Here is a 16,108-nt window from a genome sequence, read left to right on the forward strand (position 1 = left end):
GCAGGATTTATTGAAGATCTTTCGGCTTAATTATTATTATTACTACTATTATTACTATTAATAATAATTATATTTTTAGAACTTAGAAACAAATGTGTTCAATATATATATAGATATAAGATAAAGGATGAATAGTGGAAGGGACGGGGTGGGGGAGGAATCGGGGCAGTGAAGGTAGATGTGGACTCAACATTCATTTAAAAATACTTTTGAAATACTTTCTTAAAAGACTAATAATTAGCAAAGACAATTGAAATTATTAAAGCAAAAAATGAAGATTGCAGATATTTCTAAAAAAATAAAAAGCAAATTTCCAGAGGAAAAATTAAGTAACTTCTGTAATTGTTAAGCTATTGGATGTGTAATAAACAGCAGTAATTAAAATCAACAAAAGTTTCACCTTATATGATATTAAAAAGGTTCTTATATATATATAACAAGACCGAAAAAAAAAAAAAAAGAATTTGAAGGAAAAAGTTGATAGCACAATAAAGCAAGAACTATTTTTGGTATTGAGTGTGTTGTTTAAACGGCCTTTGTTTTAAATCTGAACAGAAACTAAGATACTGAGATTAAAAATTATTTTTACCAGCTAAATAAATAATATACATACATATGAAAACAATGCCTTATGTGTAACTATAATCATTTAACAAAAAGTCTGTTGATTAGACAATTTCAAATTGTACCAAAAATTATTAATTCTATTTAGTACTGGTCTGCATTATTATTTAGGCCATTTGGTATGAAACAGAATTTCCTATGAGCATTTCCATTCTTATTCCAGATTTAAAGTATTAAAGAGAAATTTTTAATCTAAAAAGCAGGAAATTCTAAACTTGAAAATAACATTGCCATAAATTTTTAATAATTCAGCAAATTAGAAATTTAATTATTAAAATTAACCAGCTGATTTAATAAAAATTAAAATAGAAGACTTATCGATGGTATTATACAGTATCAATAGAATTAGCTGAATAAAATGACTCCCACCAGTTTATTAATACAGGGTGTAAGGGTATTTGAGGACAAGTATCAGTATGTTACTCTCTTCAAACCAAAATGTTTATATTTCTTTCAGATGTCCCACAGCAAATAAAATGCTAATACAAGAAATGAAAAGACATGCAGTCATTGTTGCCGTGTTTTAGAAATTGTCCAACACTTGAAATGCTGCAAGAGCTTTTGTACATAAAGTGTGGATGAGGTTAGAAGCCTCACACAGGAATGTTTCATCTTGGACATTCATTCACCCACCACAATTAATCCAACAGGCTCAAAATGATGATCCCGGAAAAATCAGCGAGGACCATTATTGAAGAACTTCAGGAGTTGGATTGGACTATCAGTAATGTGGGCACATATGGAACAATTTGATACAAAGACTCAAGAAAACTGACCAGCATCAAGCAGTTACTTAAGGTGTAAAACCCTTGCAAACATGGCTTGTTTTGGTATTGGTAGAGATTTTTCCCATCAGAGATGAACCAAAAGTCTAACAGGAGAAACAATATATGGTTATGTATAGACCCTTCTATGTTCCTAGAGTTGGCGCACACTAAATTTCCAGCAACTGAAATGATTTTAGGAGTTGCAAATAATGAAGGTCATGTGTCATTTCACATCTTTCTTTCTATGCCTTTAGAATTAATGATGTTGGTTATGTAGAGGTGCTGGAAAGGGTTGTTAAACCCTGGACGGTTGAAGTACATAGTAGAAGGCCATATGTGTTTCAACAACACTTAACACCCACATAACCCAAGAAAGGGTTATGATCACATAACTCCAAACTCCTGGCCTCCAAACATGCCAAATTTGAATTCCATGGATTACTATGTTCAGAACATCCCTGAAAGGAGACCAATCAACACCCTTACAATGCTATAGCTTCACTAAAGACCACCATTGTCCAAGTGATGTCAAATAAGGACCATTTAGTGCAAGAATTCAACAATTCCAATCCCACTTAGCAGCCATCAATGAAGTTGTAGCAATAACCATTTTAGCCATTTTTTAACTGAGCATAGATAAATATGTATTTCTGTAATCTTTGATTTATGTTTCTTACAGCGGTTTAAAGGACACGATTAAAATATTCAACATACATGTCATTAATATAGCGTTTCATGCATATATGTCTATATGACGTTATAACTGTAGTTAGGGTTTTAGGTATAATAACACTTGAGTATAAGTGACGCTGAATCATTAGATTCTCCCTTACTCAGAGAAAAGCCCAAATAATATAACCTAAGAGAAAGCTTAAGGTAATAAAACAAAAACCGCTGTAAAGTAAAAAGTAGATTCATAGAATAATGTTATAAATTAGCTTTATTAAGAACGTGTAGACATTTTTATTAATATACATTTGGTTTTTGCTAGGTTTAGAGTTGTTTCATTAAATTACCATGTGTCCACAAATACCTCTTGCACTCTGTATTTCAGTAACTGATTTGTTATTTGATCTTACAAATGTGAACCTCACCCCCTGACTACCACCTTCACCTCCTATCTGGTTTATTCTGCCATGTGTGACTAGGTCTCCGACTAGTAACAACATGAAATTGTGCACCTTGCCGACAAGGACAAGGCTAGTAGAGATGTTGATAACAACATCTAAACATCTAGAGATTTTCAATAAACACAAATCATTAAAGAACTGCTTTGTAATATAGGCACAAGGCCCATAATTTTTTCTTGGGTGGGTGGGTGGGCGGGCGGGCGGGGTAGTCGAGTACACTGATTGGTATCTGGAGGGATGAAAAGCAAAGTTGACCTCAGCAGAATTTGAACTCAGAATGTGAAGCAATTACTTTATATTTAAGGCACAGAGCCTGAAATTTTGAGGGAGAGAATTGTAATTACATTGATTTAAATGCTCAACTGGTACCTATCATATTGCCCTTGGAGGGATGAAAGGCAAAGTTGACATCGGCAGATTTGAACTCAGAATGTTAAACAATAACCCTAATAACATTATTACTGTAACTACTTAAAAAATATATTGATAAACAGAAATGTTTTTTTTTTTAATTCTTTTTCTATTTTAGTTAAGGGAGAAAAACATTTAACAACACTAAACATTGATAAAATTTGAAGGGCTTTCCAGTAGAAACACTAATATCTAATAATGATGGGGTGAACTGAACTTCCGACTCTGAAAATTAAATCTTTATCTCTCTCTATATACATACATCCTATTAAACATATTAAATCTGCATTTCATAATAATACACAATTAATTAATTCTAAATCTAAAACGAGACCCTGTGGGAAAACAAAAGACAAAACACACACACACACACACTGAAGGGAAAAGCAAATAAACCATGTGAAAAAGCTTCTCAATGACATTTATCCTTACTCTTATTAGAAATCATTTTGAAAATTAAATACCAAATTGCCAGAGGTAAAATTACAATTTTCTTAATTATTAAACCAATGTCATGGATACTTCCAAATCTAATAGCTTGTGCCTCAATTCTGATCATTGTTATCAAGGCTCTTATTCCTCCTGAATGTGGACTTACATCTGATGTAACGTAATGGTTTCACTCATTAACAGTTAATAACTAAATTATCTCAGGTAGACCATCACACAGGTGTACACAAATTCCTCCAAATTAACATTAAATAAATGAAAAAAAAGAGCTTATAAATTTTTAAACATAAATTACACAGAGACAATCTAAATGAGCGTGTGTGTTTATATATCTGCACAAGTCAAATAGTACAGCCGAGATAGTCATTGAAATAGATAAAAACTCATGAAATGATAACAATTATAATAAATAGTACATACATAGGTCATTAATGAACATCACAGCAACAGTTATTTGATTTTGAAAGTGGTACTAAGAATAAAGGAAAACCTGGTCTAGAATGCTCAGGTGCAACAAGTACTTGCTAACAAGGATAGAAAGTGGTGCATGACTGCTACTACTACTACTACTACTGCTGCTGCTGCAACTACTAATGGCTATGTGTATGGGGGAAACTATACTAGTAGATAAAGGAAAATATAGTTGGGATTCAAGTGTTGGTCTAATACTACTAGGGTCTAAAGGGACTTGAAGCTAAAAAAGTTAAAAACCAAAACAAAAAAAAATGTGTGTTGGCATGTGTGCATGTCTGAAAGCAAAAATAAAACCAAGAAATAAAATAAAATATGCAAGTGAATACACACACGCATTTTATTTATATATATATATGCACCTACACACACAACATTTAAAATAAAATGGAATAACTTTTGTAAACTTTGTTTTTTAGCAACATAACAGCTATAATTAATGATTTCAAATTTTGGCACAAGGCCAGCAATTTCAGGGTAGGGGGGGAAAAGTTGATTACATCAACCCCCAGTGCTCAACTGGTACTTGTTTTATCAACCCCAAAAGAATGAAAGGTAAAGTCAACCTGGGTGGAACTTCGAATGTAAAAACGGACAAAATGCCGCTAACATTTTGTCCGGCATGCTAACGATTCTGCCAGCTATAATCAATAAAAATTAACTTGTCTTAAATATAGTGGTTACTTTAAATGTGTAACACTGTGACAACAAAACAAAAGCTAGTTAGCTAATTATAGATTGTGATTGTACACTGGTTGGATTGATTTAATTAGCTACATTAACATAAGCCAATGAAAACCCCACTCTAACACAGGTGACTGATTCGACAGAGGCAAGATTTGACCTCTTTAACTGATAAACCTCACTGTGCCATCTCAACCATTTCCAACATTGGCACTGTATTACTGTAGGTAATACCTCTACATGGTCACTAGAAATAACAGCTAAAGTCTCTCAAATTATGCCCTATTGTCTTAATGGGAAGATATAACCATAACATTCACATAATTAAGAGCAAAATGGTCACAGCTGGCTGGATCAAGATTAACCTGGGACTAGATTAACAAAAGGCTTCAACGTTAACCCTTTTGACACCAACCATCTTGAGACTGCTTATTTTAAAATGATACTTCCATAGAAATTACATGCTAATTTATACTCAAAAAACCATCCTAACAACAACCAAATTATTCGACTAATTTCATCAAAATCAATGTATTTCAAATGAAACAAATGGGTTGAAGTCTAGAGGAAGGACGTTAAACACTGAATGACATTTTAGCTCAGTACCTCCAGTCGACTATAAACAGTGCTACATGTTTCAAATTACAGTTTAGAGGATTAACCCTTTAGTGTTCACATTATTCTGCCAAAATTAATCCTTTTTTATCTACATTGTTTTAAACTAATCAGGCATTATCTTGTAGCTATGAGATTTTGATGAGGTAGCTGTTAATTTTTAAAACGATATTGTAGGGCTGGTGTGAGAGACAAGATCTGGCCAGTTTGAACATAAAACAGGCAGAATACTTTTGGCCGGATATGGCCGGTTTAAATGCTAAAGGGTTAAATCAACACCTGTGCTGGTGATTATTTTATCAAACATGCTAGAAGGATCTCGGCAGGGTTTCAAATGACAACGGTGCAGTCACTAAGTTCCACAAGGGATGCTCTACTACTAAATCCTTTCTAACCTGAAGCATTTCCAAGGTTGCCGTCATTGGAACTGCACCTTCAGAGTGCTACACTAAAATTTAACTAGTTGATTTTTTTTTTTCTTTTTTCTTTTTTGTACTTGTTCATTTTTAATTTACTTTTACTAATTATGGTTACAGAAAACACCAGAATAACAAATTACAAAGTGGTATTTTCACAGCAAAAGAATATATTTCTTTCTCGTGAATTAATGAATAAATAAATTTTAAAAATCCAGAAGACACTGCTAAAATTGAACCATGGTAGATGTGTAACAATATAATTATATTACTGAAACCACAACCCCTAAAATAGTATGTGGGTGTAAAAATCTTGACAGTGAATAGAAAACAAAATGAAATCATGTAGAGAATATAGCATAAATGTATAATTAAATCCTTTAGGTGTATAAAAAAATACATAAGTATATAGAGTCTGTATAAACAAGAAATGAGAAAGAAATACATTGAACTAGTTCATAAAAATACACCTACCACGACATTAGTAAAATAAACTGATCAAAAACAAACAAAAAAAAGACAGAGTTAGCGTGAGATTAATGTTGAAGTTTTGAGAGAGAAAAGAGAGAGAGATGAAGGAAAAGCAAGAGACAAGCAAATGGCAAACTAAGTGTAGAATCGAAGAGGAAAATAATAATGATATGCTAGAATAATAATAATAATAATAATAATAAAAAAATGCACTGGATGAAGACCCATTAGATGAAGCTTTACGTAACTCATGCTGCTTCTTAATGTTTGGACTAAATGAAAAAAAAAAATTCTTGATACTAAGTAAAATATAAACTATTGTATATGTGTATGTATGTATACATACATATACGCATACACACACATTTGTGTATACACTCTCATACACATTTGTGTATACACTCAGACATATGAATCCAAAGCAAAAATGGAAACAAACCTAATAAAACATCCAATTTTACTAACTTTGAAAGACTTGCAAAATGTCAAAAAAAAAATTTAATAATGAGCAGTAATTAATTACTATATCATTTAGAGTTACACGGCAAAACTGAACTCAACGTGTTATGTATGATAGAAATTATATTAATAATCTCAACCGAAAACAATGTTAGAAATTGGTTAATTCACTCTTTGTATAATAGCACCACTTTCAAGTGTTAGTACTTCTCTGGGAAGTATTCTATGAACACCAAAGTCCACCTGGGTATAATTGAATGTAATAAGGTATTTGTACTCAGTTTCCACAAGTAGTTTCTCCCAGACACAGACACCAAGTTTGCATGGGTCTTGTCAAGCAAATTTCACCTACAAGGCTATAGTCATGCCAAGGCTATGTGCTGTACAAACAAAGTCACACAACTAAAACTTTACGGCTGACACAGGGGGGGGGGGGAATTTCTAAGGTTTGTTTCACCTCTAAAATCTTGACATTTCAATATGTTGTTCCGTATTTACAGAATGAAATGTGCTTATTCAGAGTAGAGTTTTCCCACAAAGCCCAACGATATTAAATCTATTTTAAATACTTACTTTCTTGAGCTTTTGGGGGTTTGATTCTGTCTAACAGGGCAAGCAGACATTATCAATAGAAACAGTTACGCCTATATTCTCAAAGAACAAATGCATTTAGCTTATATTCTAACTACCTTCACCTCTACTAGGTACTGATTCAAATATCTGAAGTTACAACAGTGTTTTGATTTGTTATCAAAATCGAAATCGATCCACATCAATGGAATTTGTAGTTTGTGGTACCAGTGCCGGTGGCACATAAGAGAACCATCCGAACGTGGCCGTAGCCAGCACCGCATCGACTGGCCTCCGTGCTGGTGGCACGTAACAAACACCATCCGATCGTGGCCGTGCCAGCCCTGCATGGCCCCCGTGCCGGTGGCACTTAAAAAACACCATCTGAGCGTGGCCGTTCGCCAGCTTCGTCTGGCACCTGTGTCGGTGGCACATAAGCACCCACTACACTCACGGAGTGGTTGGCGTTAAGAAGGGCATCCAGCTGTAGAAACACCGCCAGATCTGACTGGCCTGGTACAGCCTTCGGGCTTCCCAGACCCCAGTTAAACCGTCCAACCCATGCTAGCATGGAAAGCGGACGTTAAACGATGATGATGATGATGACTCCAGTGCTTTTTAAACAGGTTACAAGTCAACTGTTTTATAATTAAAGCTTTCTTCACTGCAGCTTAGTAATTATGTTGTTGTAGGTTCCATTAGAAGAAAGGAGAAATATATTTTATCAAATCAAATACCTAACAGTAGAAAATAACAGGAAGGCAACACATCAGTGTCATGTACCCCAGTATAACAAAACAAGGAGCTACTATTAAATATTGCTACATCTCTCAGTCCATCAGCCCCTGAGTGCAAGGAAATGACTAGTGCCTGTACTTAAAAATTAAGGGAATTATCTGAAATTATCTGTGAATCTAATCCCATCAGTATTACTGTCAGCTGATCGAGGACCAAGGCCCTTCTTCATTTGACACTTTTCACTTGAAACTTCATCTTTGCCCCCAAGCCATCCATCATAATTAAAATCTAAAATTTGAAAGCAATTTACATTTTTCTCATATCCCTTTAAATGTGTCGAGTCGCGTTAAGTTCATGGTTGAAACATTCAGGGGAGGGAGGGTGTGGGTGAACACAGAACAACACCTAAAAAATACACTATCTGCAAGTAGACATTAGTAAACAGCCAAGTTCTATCTTTATTCTGTCTGACCAATGTTTAGTTGGACTGGATTTTCACATGGAATTTACCAATTCCCACTACATGAGATATTCAGATAGTCAAAAGTGAAGCTTCAAAATTCCCAGAGGGGGGAAGAAAAAAAAACAGGAATATGGCCTGAATAGGTTAAAGAATTGAAGAGGAAGTCTCTCTGAGGGGAGAAGAGTATATTCACAAGGGGCTAATGCTGAAAGCATTTCAATTAAAATTTATAAAAAATGAACTCAAAGACTTCTCAAACCTGAAAATGTTGAAGACTAACTCTGAGAGTGTTATTTGTATTACTTTGAGAGGTGGTGGGAAACCTTAAATAACAATTTACCAGTGTTTGATAACCAGTTTTCAGTCATGTTATTGATTTTGGGTTTTCACTGCATTCAAAACAGTTTTCTCTCTCTCACACACACACAAATTGGTTCTCTATCATCAACTGGGCCCAACATTCCCAAATAAATTCTCTCCACTTCGAGCACAACTTCAACATCATTAGAAATCAATCAAGATCAATAACCCTAATAAGTCCCCAACAAAGACAACTGCCTCTTCTTCCTCCTGTCTTTCACTGTCAACCTATCAACCTCACCTTTCCCCACCATCTTCCAACCTCTTTCTTCATGGTCATCCTGTACCTCTTTTACAGGACCCATATTCTCTACAGCAAGCGGTGTATATGGTGCTGTTGTTAGTTGACCAACAACACTTACATGGTCCAAACTTCCCAAAATTATTTCTTTCTAAACATATTTTTTAGTCCAATGTTCTGCCGGATGGAATGTAAAGTAATTTTCTATATTCCTTAATAATAATAATGTTTCAAATTTTGGCACAAGGCCAGCAACTCTGAGGGAATGGGGTAAGTTGTTTACACCAGCCCCAGAGCTTCCCGGGAACTTATTTTATCATCTCTGAAAGGATGAAAGGCAAAGTTGACCATACCAGAATTTGAACACAAAATGTAAGAACAGATGGAATACCACTAGGCATTTTACCTGGCGTGCCAACAATTCTACCACCTCACTGCCTTAATAATAACAAAACTATGTTCTTTGGAGTACGGGATTCAAGCCGCTTCTCCTTATCTCCTCAAAGACATACATCATCTCGAAATAGTCCAGAAGCTGGCTACCCGCATGGTTCTTGGTCTCAAGCATTTGTCTTATGAAGAAAAGCTGAAGACGCTCGACCTTTATTCTCCAGAAAAATGCAGACGCCGTGGTGATCTCATTCTTGCTCACAACATCATAAGCGGAAAGTGTAACCTCTCGAAAGAGCTGTTCTTCACTCCTGCTCCAGAGCGTCGGCTGCGGGGTCACTCCGAAAAGCTCTATCTGCGACGATTTTATCTCAATCGAAGGAGAGGGGCTTTCTCCATCCGGGTTGCGGATCTGTGGAATAAGCTGCCGGACGAGATGGTGAAGATGCCGACGACCGCTCGGTTCAAAGTCTCCCTTGACCACAAATGGCCTGAACTCTTTGCATGAACACCACCCCGTACATAACTCCATGTCCCCCTACATGGTCTTGCGTTTTGCTTTTTGAGCCAAAAAATTAACCTAACCTAACCTAACATAAAGCAAAACAGTTTTGTACATTCTTCAGTTAATGTTCTGCAACATGGAATATAAAGTACTTTCTGGTATTCCTCAGTTCAATGTTCTGCTACATGCCACCCCATCACCAGCACAATGTAGTACGCCTAATATCAATATGCCAATATGCATCAGACAGGGTTCATGTTTTGGTCATAGCTCTGTTTAGCCACAACTGACTGGCAGGACTCGAAAGTATCAAAAACTTAAAAGAAGATATCAATTCAATTTTTACACAAGCTGATGTCTCCTCAGCGAAACGAAAAGATCCTCAAATTTGCCTTCAATAATACATGCCCAAGCCAATTATACTTGCACAAACAAATTTGACCGAGCATCACTAATATATATATATATATATATATATATATATATATATATATATATATATATATAGGCGCAGGAGTGGCTGTGTGGTATGTAGCTTGTCTACCAACCACATGGTTCCGGGTTCAGTCCCACTGCGTGGCAACTTCGGCAAGTGTCTTCTGCTATAGCCCCGGGCCGGCCAAAGCCTTGTGAGTGGATTTGGTAGACGGAAACTGAAAGAAGCCCGTCGTATATATGTATATATATATATATATATATATATATATATACATGGTTGGCGTTAGGAAGGGCATCCAGCTGTAGAAACATTGCCAAATTAGACTGGAGCCTGGTGCAGCCTTCTGGCTTCCCAGAACCCCGGTTGAACCATCCAACCCATGCTAGCATGGAGAACGGACGTTAAACGACGATGATGATGATGACGATATATGTATGTGTATGTATATGTTTGTGTGTCTGTGTTTGTTCCTCTAGCATTGCTTGACAACCGATGCTGGTGTGTTTATGTCCCCGTCACTTAGCGGTTTGGCACAAGAGACCGATAGAATAAGTACTGGGCTTACAAAAGAATAAGTCCCGAGGTCGATTTGCTCGACTAAAGGCGGTGCTCCAGCACGGCCGCAGTCAAATGACTGAAACAAGTAAAAGAGTATATATATATATATATATATATATATATATCACGCAACCGACCAGACCATCAGATGTTGCTACACATCGCTGGTCACAATGCGTTCGCATTGTTTTTTTTAGCCTTCGAATGACGCCACCCCACTGGGTAAGCGAGCAGGCCAATATATATATATATATACACACACACACACACACACCAATGACAGTCACTTAAGCAATGTGAAAACTGTTTATAAATTTTTAGTTTAAATCTTTCAAAAAGGTCATCGTTTTCACAATTTCCCAAAAGACGGAAGATATAAAACCATTATCAGCATACTGCTGCCATGATGTATGATTCCAAAAAACACAGAAGGGAGGAAGGTGGGCGGGACAATTGTTTGATTATCAGATTGTAGACTGATACTGTGTCTAGTTTCTGGGTCAGAGTAGACTGTCTTTTTCAACATAATGATGAAATATATCTAAACTATCAAACACACAATCTAAATCACATTTCTCTCTCTCTCTCTCTCTCATCAAACCCAAATGATTCCTAGATTCGAGAGAGAGAGAGGGGGGTGCAAGAGAATAAGAGGGCAAGTGAGAGAGATTGCTATTGGCTGCACCATCGTTAACATTATGTCCTTAAAATACAGAAAAGTTACTGCTCATGATGATTATGATGATGATGAGTGACTGACTTAACCAGATGTCATTTACAATAAATGCTTGTGTCAAATGTAAATTGCTCCATTTTCTCAGAAATAATAGCTCTTTGACCTTACAGATACCTAAAATTCCCACCAGGAGGTGAGTAGCAGAAAGAGGAAACAGAGAAAGGAAGGAGTAAGAGAAGAGAAATAAACACCATCACCACCACCACCACACCACCACCACCACTGCCTGCCTGCCCACACAATGTAAGATTTAAGTGAAAATTAAATCATCCCCAGCCCATCGTTGATTGCAAGTTAGAAATGGTTGTATTGTTGGAAGTTAGAAGTGTTAGAAGACAGAGGAAGAGAAGTGGTAAAATAATAGAAAGTTTGGTTCATAACAACTTTGTTAGAGGACAAGGAGGAGACCGTGTGCCAAGTTAGCGGGGAAGGTGGGAAGGGATATACTTCGGAAACTAGATTCAGACAAGGCCACTACCAAAGATTCTAGCAAGTCAGTGTTACAACAGAAAATGGCATCATTATTTCTAATAAGGCTAGAAACAGTAGTGGGAGGAGAGTGGAGGTCGGTCAATACAAATGACCATCCTCCAACCCCCCAACCCCCACTGCCCTAAACCAATACTTGACTGGCAGTTTATTTTAGTGAACCTCGAAAGGATGAAAGGCAAAGCTGATTTCCACAGGATTTGAACACACAGAAAAAAAAAAAAATTTTTTTAATTAAGAAAAATGTAGAGAGCAGAAAGAGATACTGCAATGCTCTAATGATTCTTCCAATCCATTGTTGGAAAAACAACAGGAGTTTTAGTAGAAGAGGATTTGAAACATTTGCAAGAAAGAGAAAAGTTTTGACACACATTACACATATATGTTACACATATGCAGCTTTCAGAAAAGAAAATGTTAAATATTCAATAAATGGTCAAGGCATTGCCCATGAAATGTAATTTGTGACAAGAGCAACCGTTTGATTTCATACATAAGATATACCATATTTGCCTGCATATAAAACACACTTCTATTTCAAAAAAAGGTAATTTGTGTGTGTGTGTGTATGGGGGATTTAGTATGTTTCATCATACATTACTGAAAGATATCTTAACCCTTTCAATACCAACCCGGCTGAAACCGCCTCTGGATCTCTAGTACAAATGTCTTGTTTTCATAAATTTTGAATTAAAACCTTCCACCAGACCTTAGTCACGATTAATGTTCCTAACACCAACTTAATGATAACGAAGTTATTTTACTAAATTCTTTGTTATATTTAAAGTAACTGAAGGAAACACAGAGCATCTCAAAATAGATACGGTAATGAAGGGGTTAAAGTGGTTTTGTAGGGGAAAAGGTATGATTGTGTGTGCACGTAAATATGATGCTGTGACAGTAGAATGGAATAAAATATGAGCTTCAGTGGTCTGGAGTGCAGGCTTCAAACCTGTAGCTGACTGACGTCAGAGTGGTTCAATTCCACCTTTCGGGCGAAGGACCGCCCCTGGGTCCTATTTTGTTTATCACACAAGAAAACCATCCGAACGTGGCCACACACAAGAAAACCATCCGAACGTGGCCATAGCCAGTACCGCATCGACTGGCCTCCGTGCTGCGGGCACGTAACAAACACCATCCGATCGTGGACATTCGCCAGCCTCATCTGGCACCTGTGTCGGTGGCACATAAAAACACCATCCGAGCGTGGCCGTTCGCCAGCCTCGTCTGGCACCTGTGTCAGTGGCACATAAAAAACACCATCCGAGCGTGGCCGTTCGCCAGCCTCGTCTGGCACCTGTGTCAGTGGCACATAAAATCACCCACTACACTCTCGGAGTGGTTGGCGTTAGGAAGGGCATCCAGCTGTAGAAACACTGCCAGATCTGACTGGCCTGGTGCAGCCTTCGGGCTCCCCAGATCCCCAGTTGAACCGTCCAACCCATGCTCGCATGGAGAACGGATGCTAAATGATGATGATGATGATATATGTAACATGAATAAACCATGTTCTGTAAGTATTTCAATTTTTTTATATTGTCATCAACACACTACACACAGCTGACAGACAGGCAGATGGAAGTTCAACATTCCTTTCACCTTACATTCAGACCAATTTAAAAGAAAGTTTCTTAACCCTTTCATTACTAACCCGGGCCGTACCCAGCCGAAAAAATTTTTTGTTCATAATACCAACCCGGTTGAGAGAACCTATTGTTATTTAAATGTAAATTTGAACCCAAATCTCGTTGGTACATTCGTTAAAACATGTGATTTCACTTTGTAAATAGTTGGCTTATAGTATCCGACATTGCTTGAAGTGATATCTCAACTCAGTGAATTTTGGGAGATTTTTTTCCACATTTTTTTCAGCATCGATTTTTCTTCAACTTTGAAAATGAATAGAAGTTTCATGTTATCAAGCATTGATTCCGAATTTAAAGCTTTTTGAACGGAAAATAGGGAGATATCGAGAAAAAGAATGAATGAGGTCTTAAAGCATGTGGTGTACAATAATGAATAGATATTTTTTTATCCGTTAACCGAAAGCAGCGATTCCGAAGAAACAAAGCGGCAATGGCGACAGCAAAGACAATTTTACATCAGAATGAAGTAAAAAAACTTTTTAAATGTTTTTATTAGCAATTTTTCTGAGGAGATAGTTTATCTATAGTCTTTCTTAGGAAGCGAAACCATTAGACTATTTTTTTCAGTATGCTTGTTTGGAGCGATCACTGTGGAAGCAAACTGTTTCGCAGATTGTAAACAAACACAAAATGGGGGATCAAAATTCGGAAAATTTGTGAAGCAAAATACTAAGTACTGCAGTGGATTTAGTTTTTATACAGGGAAAATAATGTTAGTCGGCATGGCCTAGGGAACGATGTGGTCTGGAATTTATCACTTCCATACCATAACCAGGGCCATATATTATTTTTTGACCTATTTCTTTAGTTCGGTCAAACTTGCGGTGGATTCCAGTATTTCAGTTTATTCCACCTTTATGGTACACCCATTGTGCATTAAATTCAACTGATAAATCTAGTGATGTGCACAATTCTTCTTTATCAAAATTTTGTTGCATACCCATTTGAATATTAGCTGATGATTCATTTTCTATGGTGATGTTTAAACAAAATTTTAATATTTTTACCTTTTGCTCAATTTAAAATGTTAATATTTTTACCTTTTGCTCAATTTACCTGGATTTACCTGTAATTAAAGTCACTTTGAGACAAAAGTTATGCAATAGAATTGATTAAGAACCCTTTCTTTTAATTATGTTCCAAATATCATATTAATATGTTGATAAGTAAAAAAGTTACAGTAATTTAATGAAACAAGCCTAAATTCATGATTATTTTAGAATTTAATTGAAACTCATGAGGAATGTATTTTGGTCAGAAATATAGTAACGAAAGGGTTAAGTAAAATGTAAATCCCATATCAGGTGAGTTATATTTGCTGAGGAATGAGATAGGAAAGGATGAGACTTTACCATTTATAATTGCTGACTTGCTGTAAGCAATTTCCCACAAGTTTGTGATATTTTGGCCAGTTTTCAATATTTTATGGTTAACAATTATCATGCCCAGCAGACTTATGCTCATTAAGTTTCCTAGCCTACAACACACACAGCCTTCCATACATAGTATGACTGCATTAGATGCAGAGCAATTTTTTTTCATATATTTATAACTAGAAAACTGCATCTTTACACACTGGCAAATATGGTATACGCATACACGCAATTCTAACAACCCAAGCAAATGTATAACAACAGCATTGAATAACAACCCTCATGATTTTGTTACTGATGAAAAGAATTTTAAGTGAAACGGAGACATTTAAAAATACAGGTAGTAAATATGTACACAGTTAGTGAGAAACTAAATATTAAAAACAAAAAGAAAAACATACAAAAAATAAAAGAAACAGACAAACAAGACAGATAGACAGACAGACAGACAGACAAAGAAAAAGAACTGAGCCAGACATGCATAACTATGATTATCATCATCATCATCATAGTAGTACAGATGAAGTAGAACATTAATATGAAAGTTCATTTGGTAAATGTTTAATTTGTCAAGAGATTGATTGGAGAGAAACATCACAAGTCAAGAGAGTAAGCAATGATTAATAATAATAATAATAATCATAATAATGATAATAATAACAATGACATGATCAAATCAGCAGTGAAGCCACAATTGAGAAATTTCATTATCAATACATTATATTCGCCATTTAAATAAAAACAAAAAAACAAAAAAGAAAAAAAAAAGGGTCAGAAAGAAAGTCAAGAAATATTTAAGACAGTTCAATAGCTGAAATCATTAAAAATGAAATCTTACTCCTATCATTAGTGAGAAAATGTGGGGGGGCTGGAGTCACAAGAAATCATATACACACACACGTGTGTGTGTGTATGTGTAGAAGATTGATGATGCAAGGACTGCATAAACACATCAGAGAGAAGTCAGAATTTATTGGTTGGACCAAATAAGAAACGTGAGAGGAAATGAGCGTGTGAAATAGAAAATCAATGATTAATAAAACTGTAGTTAGTGTTGAGGAGAAAATTGACGAATCCAGGGATTGATTAATTGGGAAGA

At 35.9% G+C, this 16,108-nt stretch overlaps 1 protein-coding gene across 13 annotated transcripts in view; it reads right to left on the bottom strand.

The window, feature by feature from the left end:
• The window catches only part of LOC115221317 (neural cell adhesion molecule 2), a 173,308-nt gene that overhangs the window by 54,912 nt on the left and 102,288 nt on the right, over positions 1 to 16,108 (bottom strand). The window lies entirely within an intron of this gene.

The sequence above is a fragment of the Octopus sinensis genome, linkage group LG18 (genome assembly GCF_006345805.1).
Source record: "Octopus sinensis linkage group LG18, ASM634580v1, whole genome shotgun sequence".
Taxonomy (NCBI): Eukaryota; Metazoa; Mollusca; class Cephalopoda; order Octopoda; family Octopodidae; genus Octopus; species Octopus sinensis.